Source organism: Microtus oregoni, unplaced genomic scaffold (genome assembly GCF_018167655.1).
Source record: "Microtus oregoni isolate MIOR12 unplaced genomic scaffold, Mior012 000033F_ref0000390, whole genome shotgun sequence".
Classification (NCBI taxonomy): domain Eukaryota; kingdom Metazoa; phylum Chordata; class Mammalia; order Rodentia; family Cricetidae; genus Microtus; species Microtus oregoni.
In genome coordinates this window covers 10,572,220-10,588,171 of record NW_024543092.1, presented here as the reverse complement: position 1 = coordinate 10,588,171, position 15,952 = coordinate 10,572,220, and positions in this window count along the sequence as shown.

Genomic DNA, 15,952 nt, shown 5'->3' with positions numbered 1-15,952 from the left:
GTCTCTTGCTGTCATGGCTCTGCCCCCCCATGACAGACATTTATCCCTCCGGAACCATAAGCCAGACCTCACTTTCCCTTTTATGAGTTGCCTTTCTCTTGGTGTTTTACCACAGTCCCAGAAAAGTAACAGATCCAGCCTTCTATAGTTCTCCCCGATACATGCCACCTTATTTGAACTTGTCAGCATGGGTAAGGGAACTGTCGGTGTGGACATTGTTATTATCTCCATGTTACACATGGAGCAACAAACTTGGAGTGAGAGCACCATAGCAGACACGCATGCAGTTAGTATGCAGTTAGTGGTAACAGGTGAAGCCTGGGCTCTGGTGTAGCCCGGCTGATAGGCCAAAGCTGCTCCTGGCAGTCAGGCCTTCGTTCTCAGAGAAACAGCAGAGCGTGCAACCACATTCTTGCCTGGGTCAGAACCGGCCTGCCTGCTCTATACAAATGACCCATAAGGGAAGAATTCCTTAGACATCCCCCTGCAAAGGCCAGGGATGAGCTGCTTACCAGGTAGCAATCAGTCTGGGCAGTGCCCTGTATGAGCTCTGGTGTGTGAGGGCCAAAATGGGGTCCTGTGTCAGCCTGCTGTGGCTGGCATGATGGAGAGAGCCTGGGGTGCTCAAATGTCAGGAGGCTTTCCTCAGAGTTCATGTGGTTAGAAGTCAAGTGTATTGCTTTCGCTGACGCCCCTCTGGCAGTGGTTGTCCTCTCTTCCAGAAGATCCTTCCTGTGCGCGTTTGTGTCCTCCTCTCCTCTTCCTTACAGGACCCAGTCATACTGTGTTAACGCACACACTAACGACCTCCTTTCAACTCAATTACCCTTTTGATGACCCTATCTCTGAACATGATCTCACAGAGAAGATCCCGGAGGCTGCGACTTCAACCCATGAATTCTGAGATGACACGACTCAGCCTGTAACAGCCCACTGTGGTGGTTTGATTGGAACTCTTATTTAACTTTATTATATTGGGGAGAGAGAAGCAGAAGGTGCGCAGAGATAGTCCAGATGTATTCATCTCCCTGCTGCAGAGGGCTCGGTCTGTGTTCAGCCCTAAGTTCAGCCAGCCCACGACCCCATCACAGCCCATTGAGGCACCTCAATCCAGGAGCTGCTGCCACCTCTGCTGATTCCACAGTGCTTGGAGAAGGAAAGCAAGCCCAAGTCCCACCCTCCCAGGTACATTGAGCACTTGGAAAGCTTGCTGGAGCCCAGAACACTTGGGTCTTATAAAGTTTCTGTGAGTCGAGTATCTGCATTCTGGTCACCTCCTGGCAAAGTCTAATGTCACAGGTTTCACCGCCATGCTCTGAATGACACTAGCAAAAACACACTGGGAATTTTCCACCTTAAAACCTGGTTCCGTTGCTGCTGTTCAGCAGTCTCTGAGTTAGGAGTTGTATCCATTCAAAAGCACATCTTTTTAAATTCAGGTTTGGCTAACACCATCGTCCATTTCCCAGATCTGGCTGCTCCGAGTACACAACAAACATGCCTGGTGCTTCTCTTGAGATGCTTTTGATCCTCCTGCTCACGAGAAAAATTGTTTCCGTAAAAACAAAGAGAGTGTGCTCGACCGTGCCTTGTTGACCAACCTGTCTGCACTTTATCCTTTCCAAAGGAGAGAAAGAACATTTGGGGACTGGCAGCACACACTTCCTGAGTGCTTATGTCTGAGTACTCCCAGCCAAAAGAAGGGTCTGTGCTCTGAAATCTCAACCAAAAGCAGGTCGTCTTGTACTCAGACCAGCTTCCCCAAAGAGATGGTTATAAACAGCCATTTCACAAAAGCCCGCTCAGCTTGTAGAAGTGAAGTATTTGCACGGCTCCTCGCCGCCGTGCCTCAGACTGCCCAAAGCAAGTGTTGTTCCCATCATTGAGTTCAGGGGGTGGGGTGGGGCGAGGGAAGTGGAAGTTAGCCAGTCAGAGCTGAGACAGGAATTACAAACTTGGAGAAGGCAGGGACCAGTTCAAAGATGGGGCTAGAGACACCGGAATTAGTTACTCTTGATGTTGTTAAGCTGTTGTGGAGTGTTTATTGTAATTTATTTGCTAAGATGGATGATACTGCCATTTTAGCCCTCAACCACCTTACGCTGCGACCCTTTAATACAGTTCTTAATGTTGTGGTGACCACCCCACCATAAAATTATTTAGTTGTTATTTCATAATCATAATTTTGCTACCATTATAAAGGGTAAAGTAAATAATAGCTATGTAAGATATTGGATATGTGTCCCCTGTGGGGTCATGACCCACAGATTGAGAACTGCTACCTTAGTGTTCTCTAATTCATGGGTTCTAGTCTTGTCACTTCAACTAGATTATAGTCCTTCGATACCTGCACTTCCTCTGCTGTCTTTTGAAGTACCTTCTTGACTATCAATTCACGATATCCTCTTATGTTTACTAGGTCCCAACGGGCTCACCATCTGGTTCTAAGAAGTGGTGTTGTCAAGTGGCAAGGCTGTGTTAAAGTTTACCGGCAGGGATCAGATCGACAGTGAGAGACAGAGGAACCATGGGTGCTGGCTAAAACGAGGACAGATGACCTTTCACTGGTCACATACAGTCAATAGTTTAATTGGAGGAAGAAAGGAGAAAAGAATAAAACCATTTCCTTTGATCTCATAGGAAATTAGAGCAATGGTAATCGGTGTTTAGAAATAGCCACGTTCGTCACTGATTGTTCTCAAGGATAAAGAGAGACCGTGGACAAGGGTAGGTGAGGTTGCTAGAGATTGAAGAGTTGAAGAAAGGCTGTGCCTGCCCCAGAAGCTCCCTGAAGCTGCTATGAATCTGGAATGAAGTGCCGTGGTTTTCAGCCTCTGGATTGAGACCACTTGGAGGTCAAATGACCCTTTCACAGGGGTTGCCTTAAGACCATCTGAAATACCAAATATTTACATTACGATTCATAACAGTAGCAAAATTACATTGAAGTAGCAATGAAGGAATTTTATGGTTGGGGTCACCACAACATGAGAAACTGTATTAAAGGGTCACAGTGTTAGAAGGGTTGAGAATCATGGTTTTAGCTGAATTTGTTGGGCTATGCCCACTGCAGTGACCCTGTTTTGGTGGCCTTGTTAATGAAATAGCCAGTAAGTTTATTCAAAAGTCTTAAACTTCAAGTACTACTTAAATTCAAGAGATAAAAACACAGTTGTTATTGATGGTATTCCTTCCTGGAAAGATTTTTTTTTTCCAGAAAAAGAACCCTAAACCAAAAATCAGAAAAGAGCCCCAACTCAAACAGAATTTGTGAAAAACTCCAACTTGTAAAAACTTGCTTCCTTTGTGTGGAGATTTGTGTTAAAATGTTCCATTGGCATAAGCAGAGCCAAATGGGGGCTCCACAGCAGAGTAAGGCAAAAGGCAGACACGCATCTCTACACATGTCAACAGTGAAGGACAGACACACACCTCACCCGTGTCGACAGTGAAGGGCAGACACACACCTCACCCATGTCGACAGTGAAGGACAGACACACACCTCACCCGTGTCGACAGTGAAGGACAGACACACACCTCACTCGTGTTGACAGTGAAATCAAGAAGCCGAGATGGCCTTTTATACAATGGTGCTGCGTCAATTGCAATTCTGCTTTTTCTGGTACTGAGGAGATGGTCCAGTTACTCAAGTGCTTGCTTTGTAAGCACAAGAATGTGAACTGAATTCTTAGGACCCACTTAAAAAAGTAGAAACCAGGTATAGTGCCACATGCTTGTAATCTCTGTGTGAGTACGGCAGAGACCAAAGTTGGATCCTTGGGAATCACTGGCCAGCCAGCCCCCTTGGTTAGTTCCAGGCTCGTGAGAGACCTTATTTCAAAATGGTGGATCATGTCTGAGGAATGGTGCATGAAGTTTTCTTCTGACTCCCATATGCATGTGTACTCTTGCATGTCCACCATCCCAGATTCATATATACTGATAGGCATGTTCATGCCTATCAGTATAAACGTGGAGCTACAAATATACATACAGCACATGAACACGCAAACACACACCAACACACATGAACATGCAGAGCACACACTTGCTTATATTTTCCCTTTTCTCTCTTGTTACTGAGCTGGATTGAAATTTAAATGCTAATCGTTGAACACTAAAGCTCTCTCGATTGGTATGGAGTAGCATCTTTGCTATGGTGCATCATCACCAAAAACAACAGCTGAAAAGGGAAAGGGAAGAGAATCTGCCAGAGGCCCAGTGAACACCAGTCGGAGCACAAGAAGTAGATCAAGAGTTTGGACCGAGGGGAAGAAGGGTGAGTTTAGAAAGTAAAAGAAGCCTGGAGCAGGGAACTGAAGGAGGAGACTGCAGGAAGGAAGAAGAGGTCACAGCATCCAATGCTGCCAAGAATTCCAGTGACCTAAGACAGTCCAGTGTCCGCTGGGCTTGTGAAGGAAGGGATGTTGCGGAGAGCAGGCGGAGTGACTAGAGACAGCTGCTGGGCAGAGGGCCTGAATGCGGTGCTCAGAGAAGGGAGGGAGAGCAGAGGAGACACTGCCGTTCATCTAAGATCACTGTGTTCTTCATAAGAAAGGATGTCTCATGCTGATGACAAGAAATACAGTGCACAGGGGTGGGGCTCGAGCTACAGGGAGAGAAGGAATGGAAGGGTGTCTGCCCAAGGCTGCGGGTAGGCAGGGTTCATGGGAGGAGGAGGAGCCTCAGTCAACCTGAGACCCTCTCTTATGGTAAAGGGAGAGGAAAGGAAGGCGTATAAATGAATATAAGTTACTACCTAGTTTTCAGAAGTTGAGTGTGTTCATTTTTTCAATATATATTTTACTTTTTCTAAATACCATTAGTAATCAGTAGAACTAGCATGATGCTCTTCCAAGCTTTTTGTCTACACTGACTTGTTTTTATCTCTAAACAGCCCACTAAGAAGCTGTTGGGTCCTCTCCATTTCAAAACTTAGGAAAGGGGACATGGAAATAGATTCATGAGCTTTTCCAAGGCCACATGGAGCCAAGATGTCCTCCACGTACGTCTGAAGCCCATTCTTATCACCAGGATGGAGGTCATCTTTATTCCCCATGAAGAAAAGGATTCCTTTGTGGAGAATTCATGAAGATGGATTGTAATAAACAAGGGCTGCGATACACAGCATCCCAGGGATGCTGAGGACCTGGCACTATTGGCAGCAGTGAGAAGAACTGAGAATACTTGGGAAAATCTACGAATCAGATGACTCCGGCAGCAAAAAGCTATTTAGTGCCGCCTCTTGATGTATGGTGCTAATGCTCTCCATATTTTTTTTTTCTCAAAGGAAACTATTTTTAAGAAACCGTCAGAGAAAGAGCTTAGGATTCCAACTCCTAAAGCTTTATTTGGAATGGTTAAGGGGTGGATAAACAGCCTGTAATAGAGCTATGGACAGCCGAGGTGAGCTAAGCCACAAGAAAGGGGTGAAACGAAACAGTACCTATTGACCAGACTATGCAACTCTAATTTGGTAGGAACACTGTGTTTTTCCCAAAGAACTGCTGAACTGTCAGCGTTATTAATATCCCTTGGCCGGCACTCAGAGGTATCCTGTGACCCAAAAGAGCGTGACTCACACTTCCAGCCCCCGCAAGGTGGTCAGGCATCCACATCCTCCTGGTCTCCACAGTCCCCTGCACTCTGTTGCAGTCTGTAGAAACTCCAGGTGGCCGACAGGTTGATCAGAAGACTGGAACCTCTCCCATGTACAGGTTAGATTTCAAAAGACCAAACACGATGCTTACAACCCAGGAAATTTTCATATTGAGAAAATGGTTCCCAAGTCTCCGCAGAGTACAAATGGTACCAACCTTGCTTACAGGGCCAAGTGTTTGTATGATGTTAATGAAATTGAAGGTCGCCAGAGACTCACAGAGTGGGAGGAGCTATTGAGTTTGTATGTGGCTAAGTGCTTACGAAGTCATACAGGAGAAGTAAATCTATGCCATTAGTTACCAGCTTTGAAAAACTGCCAGATCAGGAAAATTGTCACCTATAAAATCTTCAACCCACTGGCATGCTGGAACCAGGAAATCCAGACAAATTGTAAACATTATTAGGAAGCATATTGGACACACAGGACGATTATCATAGCCTGCATCATTCCTTAAACACTTGTGATTTAACAGTAAGTTCTATTTATTTATTGCCTCTAGAAAAGAGCAGAATGATCCTGCAGACAAGTTTATATTGACTGATTTCTGCAGAAGATGCAGTGCACCTAAGACGGGGACATGGGAGGCAGAGAGCTTGAGTGGGGTCTCTTGAGGGAGGGTAGGTAAGAGAACCATAGACAACGGGAAGGATGCAAGGCACAGAACAGGAAGAATTCGTGAAGGAGTGGAAAGGAGGGATGGTCGGAATGGAAGAAGGAAACTAACTGAGACCAGAGGATGGAAGCAGACTGCAGTGGTCTGAGCCAAGGAAATTTGTTCAGAAGCAAAGCTGGGAACACTGTGTCCCCGAGTCATTTCAAGACATGGACTTGGGTAGCTGGAAGGATGGGTGCGTTGATGATACTGGGGCTGTTTCATTATTAAGGAAATAATGCTATCGGTTTACAACCTTGACCTTTGAAAGATTTTATATACTTTATATAAAATATATATTGTATACATACATACTTATACACACACGCCTTTCTACAAAAACTTGTAGACTTTTCAGACACAAAGTTCTGGACTGGAACAAAGAAGGTCCTGTGTAAGGATGGAAATTGTTATGATAATCGAAAGTCTATAATCCTGGGGCTGGAGAAGTAACCCGGAAGTCAAGAGCAGGGGCTGCTCTTCCATAGGACCCACATTCTCTTCCTGGCACCCACATGGCAGCTCATAGCCATCTGTATCTCCAGCTCCAGGAGATCTGACACTCTCTTCTGGAGTTCACAGGGACCAGGTACACGTGTGGTACATAGATCTACATGCAGCGAAACAAAGACATGAAATAAGATAAAGTGTGAATTCCTGGAACCCACAGCACATCCTTTTCTGAACAGAGAAGCAAAACATCCAGGAATCGTAAATGCTTCGGCATGTGTTTAAGTTGCATGTGCTAATGCTTCCTTCCTAGGACAGAAAGCAAGATAGACTCAGAACTGCTTTTCCTTTCCAATGATTGCATGCAACGTCCATGAAGAGTGTACGCCTGCTCTTTCTACTCTAGTATGAAGTCGCGCAGCCTTCTGCTGCCTGGTCTGTGGACTATAGTGTGTAGCAAGAACTGATGAAATGTCCAAACCGGCCTCTGAGACCCTCTGCAGAACCTCCCTAGGCGTCCTCAACAAGAGAAGCTGGGTTATCACCATGTTGGGATCTTTCTTTCTGCTTTTGTCCGCCAACCAAAATACCAAAATAAAGTGTCATTTCCTTTAAAGTCACACATCTCATGGAATAGCTACTATGTGTTATGTTTTTAAATTAGTGGCCAAAGGTCTCTCTCTGTCCTCATAGTTGACTTCTTCTCCACATTTCTATTTGTAAACACCTGAGCACAGTCAGACATCATAAGGAAATAATCCTGTTCTTCCTGGAATCTTCTCATTTCTCTCCATGCAATTGAATGTGAGGGTCAGGGACGCTATCCTGTCTTCCAGCTGGGTGTAACAGCTAATCTAAGGTTTTGTGCTGAATCTCTCATGATAGAGTAAGAACAATATTTGATGGTCTTTTGTGCAGGTGTTTGGATGTTGTGATGGGGATTTGAACATACACACGTATATATGTGCACTCAGAGTTAGATAAAAATCTTGGGTGTCATTCCTCAGGCACTGTCCAATATTTTTTGAGACACAGTTCCTCGTTGTCCTAGAACTCACCAAGTAGGCTAGGCTGTCTGTCTAGCAGGTCCCAAAGATCTGCTTGTCTCCATTTCCCAGCACTGGGATTATAAGCACATACCATAACATCTAACGTCTTAAATACATAAATACATATGATAATTTTATATGTATGTATGTGGGTATTATACACAAATATAGGTACCCACAGAAGCCAAAAGAGGACAACAGATCCCTTGGAACTGAAGTTACAAGCAGTTATGAGCCACTCAACAGGGATGATGGGAACTGTACTCAGCCTTTGCAAGAGCAGCAAGTGCTCCTAACTGCTGAGCTGTCTCTCCACCCCTCACATGTCATTTCTCAACGCAGTTTCTACGGATAGAATTGAGGTGCTCATGCTTGCTGGGTCAGAGCTATTACCCAAGTCTCTGATGGTCTCTTATTTTATACTAAGAATCTTTACTGTTTTTATTTCCCTAGAAGAGGAAGGAAGACTCCATCTATTCTCAGAGTGCCTATTATTCTTCAAATTGTGCCAATAACATGTGTGGACATTGGCTTTCTAGTATCTCTCATTTTGAGAACTCGAATCACTGAAGGTCAGAACCTGCAAAAGAAAATGTGGGTGACAGGATTAAATGGTGTATGCCGCCAGCCCTGGCAAAGAATCTCCCCTCTCAGGAATAATGCAAATAGGAACTTCCTATGGTCCATCTAGAAGAGAAAGAACCTGCCCTGTATTTCAGTTCACAATGGGATCATTAGAGGAACAAGCAGCCACAAAATACCCTTGGATTTCAATGGCATGCACTAGTTACACTCAAGGGGCCTTACATTTTGCTTTAAATATGTATGTTTGAGTTCCAGGGCCCCTTCTATATTTGTAGCCTCCTCAGAGTCCCCGCATCAGGAATGGGTAACCCACTGTTCTTGTTAATATTAGCTCCCAAAGTGAGATCTCTTTGGAAATAGAAGTCACAGTGCAGGAGGTGCTGTTTGCCTGGAATACGAGGCACAGGGTATAAGGAACTCTTGCTAACAGGGCAGGAAGAGGACGGCTGGGGCCCCTTCGAGAATCTGAAGAACTATGGAGTTCTAGGACTGCATGGTCTGGGATCTTAGAAGCCAGTGTAGTAAGGATTGGAACAGGATAATGAGGACCACATTCCGAAGTTAGCCCTGCAAAATTCAAGATGTCGTTATTTTTTCTGCTGTGTAGTATTCCATTGTGTAAATGTACCACATTTTCCTTATCCATTCTCTGGCTGGTGGGCATTTAGGTTGTTTCCAGGTTCTGGATATGACAAACAATGCTGCTGTGAACAGAGTTGAGCACATGTCATTGTGGCACGATTGAGCACCCTTCAGATTTATACCCAGAAGTGGTATTACTGGGTCTTGAGGAAGGTTGTTTCCTAATTTTCTGAGAAATTGTCACACTGACGTCCAAAGGGGTTGTGGCAGCTTGCATTTCCACCAACAATGCAGAAGTGTTCCCTTTTCCCCACAACCTCTCCAGCATAAGTTGTCATCAGTGTTTTTGATCTTGGCCATTCTTACAGATGTAAGATGGAATCTTAGAGTTGTTTTGGTTTGCATTTCTCTGATGACTAAGGATGTTGAACATTTCCTTAAGTGTCTTTCAGTCATTTTAGATTCCTCTGTTGAGAGTTCTCTGTTTAGGTCTGTACTCCATTTTTTTTTATTGGATTAAGCATTGTTTTGAATGAGGTAACCCAGACACAGAAAGACAGTTATCACATGTACTCACTCATAGGTGGTTTTTAAACATAAAGCAAAGAAAACCAACCTATAAACCACAATCCCAGAGAATTTAGATAACAATGAGGACCCTAAGAAACTTACATAGATCTAATCTACATGGGAAGAAGAAAAAGACAAGATCTCCTGAGTAAATTGGGAGCATAGGGACCTTGGGGGAAAGTTGAAGGAGGGAGAGACAGGGAGGGAAGCAGAGAAAAATGTAGAGCTCAATAAAATTAACAAAAAAAAAAAAAAAAGAAGGCACTGTGGTGCAGAGGGAGGGGGGAGGACGCAAATGCGAGCTTGGTGGATGCTTTCAACAGACACAGAGTAGAATCTTGCTCCCACTGGGAGACAAAGGCTCATTAGGAAGCTGAGAGCACAGATGTGTTAGGTGCCAAGTATTTAAACAGTACCTAAGACTTGCCAGGTTGGCTCGTCCTCACCATGTCGCCCAAGATACACAAATGGAGAAGGAGTAACCTATCCTGGTGGTGTCGGAATACAAGGCTCCCACTCTGAAAAAGATAGACTTCCTTCCAGACACAAACCTAGACATTTTTTCCATCAATGAGACATAATTGTTTGAAACTAAAACAAAACTTTGTTGAAACAACTAAGCGCAAAGTTTGGGGAGGTTTATAATGATTATATTTAGCTTGATGATTCATGGAGGGGAAAATATTTGAAGAAACACCCATCAAAGATAAGTCATGATGTCATCTTCTGATTTTCTGCTGTTTTCAATTACTGCTCAATATAACCACTCCTAAGTGTGTTTAATGAGAGCTAGAATGTTCTGCCACTCCTTCCTAGCTCCTAAATATTTGGGACCTCCATGCAGTTTTATCCCCTAGATACCTTCAGAAAGCTTCCTCTGGCCAGAGTTTGACATAAGTCATGGAAGACTTGTGTACAAACCCATCTAGGGAGACCTAGTTTACTCCGAGTCTCTCGTTTCCATGGATTTGATTCTCTGGGTCAGATACTCCCTTGTTTGGTTTCCGTTGCTGTGATAAAGCATCCTGACCCAAAGCGACTTAGAGGAGAAAGGATTTGTCTCAGCTCACAGTTCCAGGTTGGAGTCCAGCATTGCAGAGAAGTCTCAGGAGCAGCTGCTCACATCCGCAGCCAAGAACAGAGGATTAACTGACCCTCATATGCTTTGTTTTCTGCTAGCTTTTTATACTCTTACTAGTTCAGAGCCCCAAACCAGGGAATGGAGCCATCTACACACTTTAAGGTGGGCTCTTCCCATATTAATTAAGACGATCGGGACCATGTTTTACAGATAAACCCAAAGCCCACTTGATCTAGCATGTCCCTCATTCAGACTGCCTTTATCAGGTGACTCTGACTGCATCCAGTTGACAATTAAAAATAATCACTGTAAAGAACAAGAGAATGCCAACCTTGGAAAGTATCTTTGTGACATCAGACATATTTGACCTCTGTTAACAGTGGGTCTCCTCTGTGCTATAATTAACAACCTAGAAACTTTCCTGGTGTCCTTAACATTAGCTCATAGTAGATGCTGGTTCATAAAGGGTTGGTTAGGTTAATCTGATTGATACAAGGATTTTCATTGTTCTTGATGGGAATAGAAATCACTTAGATGCATCCATCTAAAGTGCATCCACTTAAAAGACACAGCTCATCGTACCTTGATATATGTACCCTCCCAGGTTAGACATCCCTCTGTGGAGATGTGGGCTATTAATCTCATTCCAAGACGTCCCACTGGCCTCTTGTGTCACACTTCAGTGTCTAGCAGTCAGTGGGCACTATCATTGCAGAAGGGTTTCTTTCCTGGGAGCTTCTCATCAGTGTGCAAGGCTAGGCAATTTGTCTGAAGTCTCACACTTTCTAGGAGGCTAACGTGTTAACCAATAAGTGACAGGATTTCTCCAAAATATTCTAAGAACAGAACCGGGGCTCTTAGAATATTCAAGTGTTTGTGCGTTTTTTTGTTTGTTTGTTTTGTTTTGTTTGTATTAAACTTAACTTTAATATCTTTTTATTTCATGAGTGTAAGCCTTTTGAGAGTTATCAAGTGTTTGTTAAGGTGAAAAAAAATCCTATTCCCTCAACAAGAAGATAGTTACGTTTGACGTTGCCCTTTTCATAGCTAAGGAGTTTCTTCACAGTGCTCTTGTGACTTTATGTTCTCTTTCCCACATTTCCAGTCTGGCCAGGGGCTCCTTATCCTACCCTTGTTTACACCTGCTCCATATGATGTGTCTAGCATCACAGCCTAACCACAGCTGCAGGATCAAAGTCTCAAACCACACTCTTCCTCACAAGAACTCTCTAGGCCTCTGCCATTCTTCTGATCCTCGCCAGCTCATCAAAACTCATTGGATAGATGCCAGTCTGACACCACACTGTTGTGTCTCACAGTAGGATACATTTGTATCAGCAAAACGCCTCCCTTTCTACGCCCCCTGAACACTTTTAAAAGCCCTCTGGCTTGCTATCTGTCGGCCTCGTAGCTCTTTGACACATGGATAGTATTTTAAAATTTTACTTTCCTTTATAGATCTCTTACCCAAGCACTATAATCTTTGTTCTTTGCCAAAGACATACCCAGTTTTATCACGAAAACCATAGTTGTCAGGGGTACATTGCATCGCTTTCTGAAAACCACAGCAAGAGACTGATAACTTTCCTGGCACCCACCATCCAGCCCCCAGGCATATGAGAGGAGGCATTCTACCTCTGGCCCCACCGTCCCATCACTAACACTGTAAATCTCACGATCTCACTGTCAATCTCTACTTCTTCACAAGTAGAGGGCTGCTCATATCATCGTTCCCATATACACTTATCAATATCTTCATCTCTTTCTTTTAAGTATGCACAACCTCCCTCTGTCCTGAAAAAGTGCTAGCTGACCTGTTGCCCACATCTAGACATGGCTCCATCCCTCCATCCTTCCATCAGCTAAGTTCCCTGAAAGATAGTTCTGTATTTGGAGCTCATCCTCAAAGTCTCCTTATCTGTCTTCTCCTTAACCCTCTGCAGCCTAGCTTCTACCCTGTCTTGGTTACTTTTCCCATCACTGAGGCTAAATACACAACAGAAGCAGCTTAAGGGAGAAAGGGCTTGTCTGGGCTCCTGTTTCTGAGAAAATGCCATGGCGAGAGGGAACGCATGGAGGCTGGAGCTCATACCTGGGATATGAGGAGTTCGAGGTAACTGGTCATAGTGGACGGAAAGCAGAGACCTTTCCCAGATGAAGGGGAAGGCTCTAACCTTTAAGGGCCTGCCTAAAGTGACCCACTTCTACCAGCTATGGCTGTTGCCCCAGACTTTCTACAAACCAGGACACCGGCTGAGAACCAGGTGTTCAAACATTATCATTTGTAGATATTTCCCATCCAAAGGTAAAGCAGCACCATGGCTGTTCTGAAATTTCTCTGATGAAGGGTATCAGTGGTTTACCAAACCAGGGGACAGTTCTTGTCTCTTACCCCAGTTTCTCCACCACATGTCATGCTAAGGACCACTGACTTCTTGGCCTCTGTTCGCCTGAGCTCTGTGACACCGTGTTGTTCACGAGTCTTCACTGAGAGTGTTTTCTTTGGGCTCTAAACTCCTGGGTCCCTCTACAAGCCAATATAGGGGAAAGTCCCATCACCACATTCCGTCCCAAGCCGAAGTTGTTCTTGGGTTCCTCAACCACTCACTGGCTCCAAGGAACCCTGTCTGTGAGATGGTTCTCTGCCCACTTCCTGCAGTATGGGTTCCCTGACCTGGGGATCTTCGTCTCTCCCAAACTTCGGCATACGCTTTCAGAGTCCTACCCTGCCTCTTTGGGATTAAGTCTTTCGCTCCTCATTCGATGGTGTGTTACCAAAAAAAGGTGGATAATACTTCTAGAGGATCTCATTAGTGTGATCCATCTGACTGATGAGAGGCCTACAGAGCCACTCAAGATATACCACAAACTATAGATACTTTGTTCCAGATTTGATCTCTTCTGCAGCGACTTTCTTACCACAGGGCCATCACAAATGGCTGCCTACAGGGTCTGCAGACTTCAATCCTGTTCTAGCTCAAGGCCTTGGCTCAGGCACCCACTTGGCCTCCAGGGTTCATCCCCTATTCCCACACAATAAGTAAACAAATAACAATCTATTTTATTTTTGAGACAAGTTCTTGCGATGTAGACCAGGTGGACTTTGAACCCATGACTGCCTTTCCTCAGCCTCCACCGTGCTGGGAATGCAGATAGGTACCTCCACACCTCAGTCTTACAGATTCTTTATGATTCCGCTCAGGTGTCATCCCTCTTCAGGATGTCCCTAACTGCCAGTTTGACCGTCAAGTACCATTGCTCTCCACCCTACTGCAACTTGATCGTCACTTCTAGAAATAAGGATGCTTGTATTCATTCTTCAAAGTGGACATGAGACTCCTGCGTCTTCAATAGTCCTCCAACACGGGGAGCTCCAGATCACAGACCTTCCTAATGAGTAGTCCTCTACTCTAGACTGAATTACAGCCAGTCTCAAAAGTCGTTTTCTGTCCTATCTCTTCTTCCTTATCGTATTTTACTGCCCAATGTGACTATTCATCATAAAACCAGAAGTGGCTGGGGGCTGGGGAGTGGTCAGCGCTTAAACTAATTCATGGATACTGTTAATTGACTGAATACTGACTATGTCTGGAATGTTCTAGGCCTGGGGCCTAGGAGACAGTGATGGAACAGGAAGCATCTTCCCAGGATAGCTGGGTGCAGTGGCTCGTCGCACTACCTTCTCCAGAAGCCCGCACTGCACCCTATATTGCGGTAAGATGATATCCTAAGTCACACTTCATCTTGTGGATTAAGAGCAGAGTGACCAAGGAAAACAGAATCCCACTGGGAAGATATCACGGGTAAGGTAGGGAAGCTGAAGGGCAAAGCTGGGATTTCTGTGAAGTATTCTGGAATCTAGACATCAGGGAAAGGTGTGGCCCATGGGGATTTGGAGGTCATCTCTAAACAGCTTCTGTCTAAAATCTGCTCAGGTTTCCATAACACCAAGCCCTAAGTTGAGCCGAAACAATAGAGATTCTTTCGTAAGAGTTCTACAGGCAGAAAGTTCAAGATCAAAGGGTCACACCTTTGATATTTCAGGTGATCTTTTGCCTTGGCTCAACGTAGGTATTTTATCTATGTTTACACACTCATAATGTCTCTTCAAAGACACCTGTTTAGTTAGATAGAGTACCCACACAGTGGGCCTCATTCTAATTGAGTGACCTTTTAAAAAATATATTTATTTATTTTAGAGTCATAACGAATACAAATCCTGGGCCAGGTGTGGTGATGCATGCCTTTAATCCCAGCACTTGGGAGGTAGAGGCAGGCAGATCTCTATAAATTCAAGGCTAACATGATCTACAAAGCAAGTTCCAGAGTTCCAGAACAGCCATGGCTGTTACATGGAGAAACCTCGTCTTGAATAACAAAAAAGAAAGGAAGGAAGGAAGGAAGGAAGGAAGGAGGGAAGGAAGGAAGGAAGGAAGGAAGGAAGGAAGGAAGAAAAATCCACGGCTTCAAAGTGTTAGTCAACCTAATCTGCTGTAGCCAATTATCTGGCTTTCTCTAGATTTTGGGCATAGACAATTTAACTACATAAGAAGATTATCACAGAATACCTCAGAACCATTCATTTCTTGAGAGATTCCTGGGTGTCACCCAACACTTGCTTACAAGATCTCTCAAATATGGAAGGTAAAGGAGCTTCGATCTTACCCAGTTCAATAAGAAATATCAATCTTGTAAGTGGACTATTTGAGAAAGAGACTGGGGTGGTAGTGGTATGAGCTGAGAACAAAGATGTGAATATGCTCAGAGTCCATTATATTCTTGTATGAAAAGTTGTAACAAAGCCCATTGTTTGTGCAACTAATTATGCTAAATAGAAGGGGAAATGAGACATAGATCTATATTAAAAAAGAATTAACACTTTGTTAGACCCCAAGGGGCTTAATTTAGTTTATATATTTGTGTAAACACTTCACATCTTGTGTTGTAAAACACATATACTTAGTTTACTGTAAGTGTCCATGCATTATGGGTTTTTGGTTTTGGTTGTATTTGTTTGTGGTGGTGTGGATCAAACATGAGTTAAATCCCAAGCCCTACTACATCAAGGCTTTCAATTTAATTTATATGTAAACTGCTCCACGGCTATGTGCAGTTGTTGCTATTTTTTACAGCTGTATAGTACTTCTCTATTTTGCAGAGGCTTTATTTTAGGCATTTTCTAGTTAACAGGACTTAGTAATTTTTCATTTATTATTATTATAGGTGGATTTTCAGTGCAAGCCTCACACAAATGTCATTTATACTTTTCATCAATATGATTTAAAATACTTAAAACCTAAAGCTTCTGAGATTGTGTGACT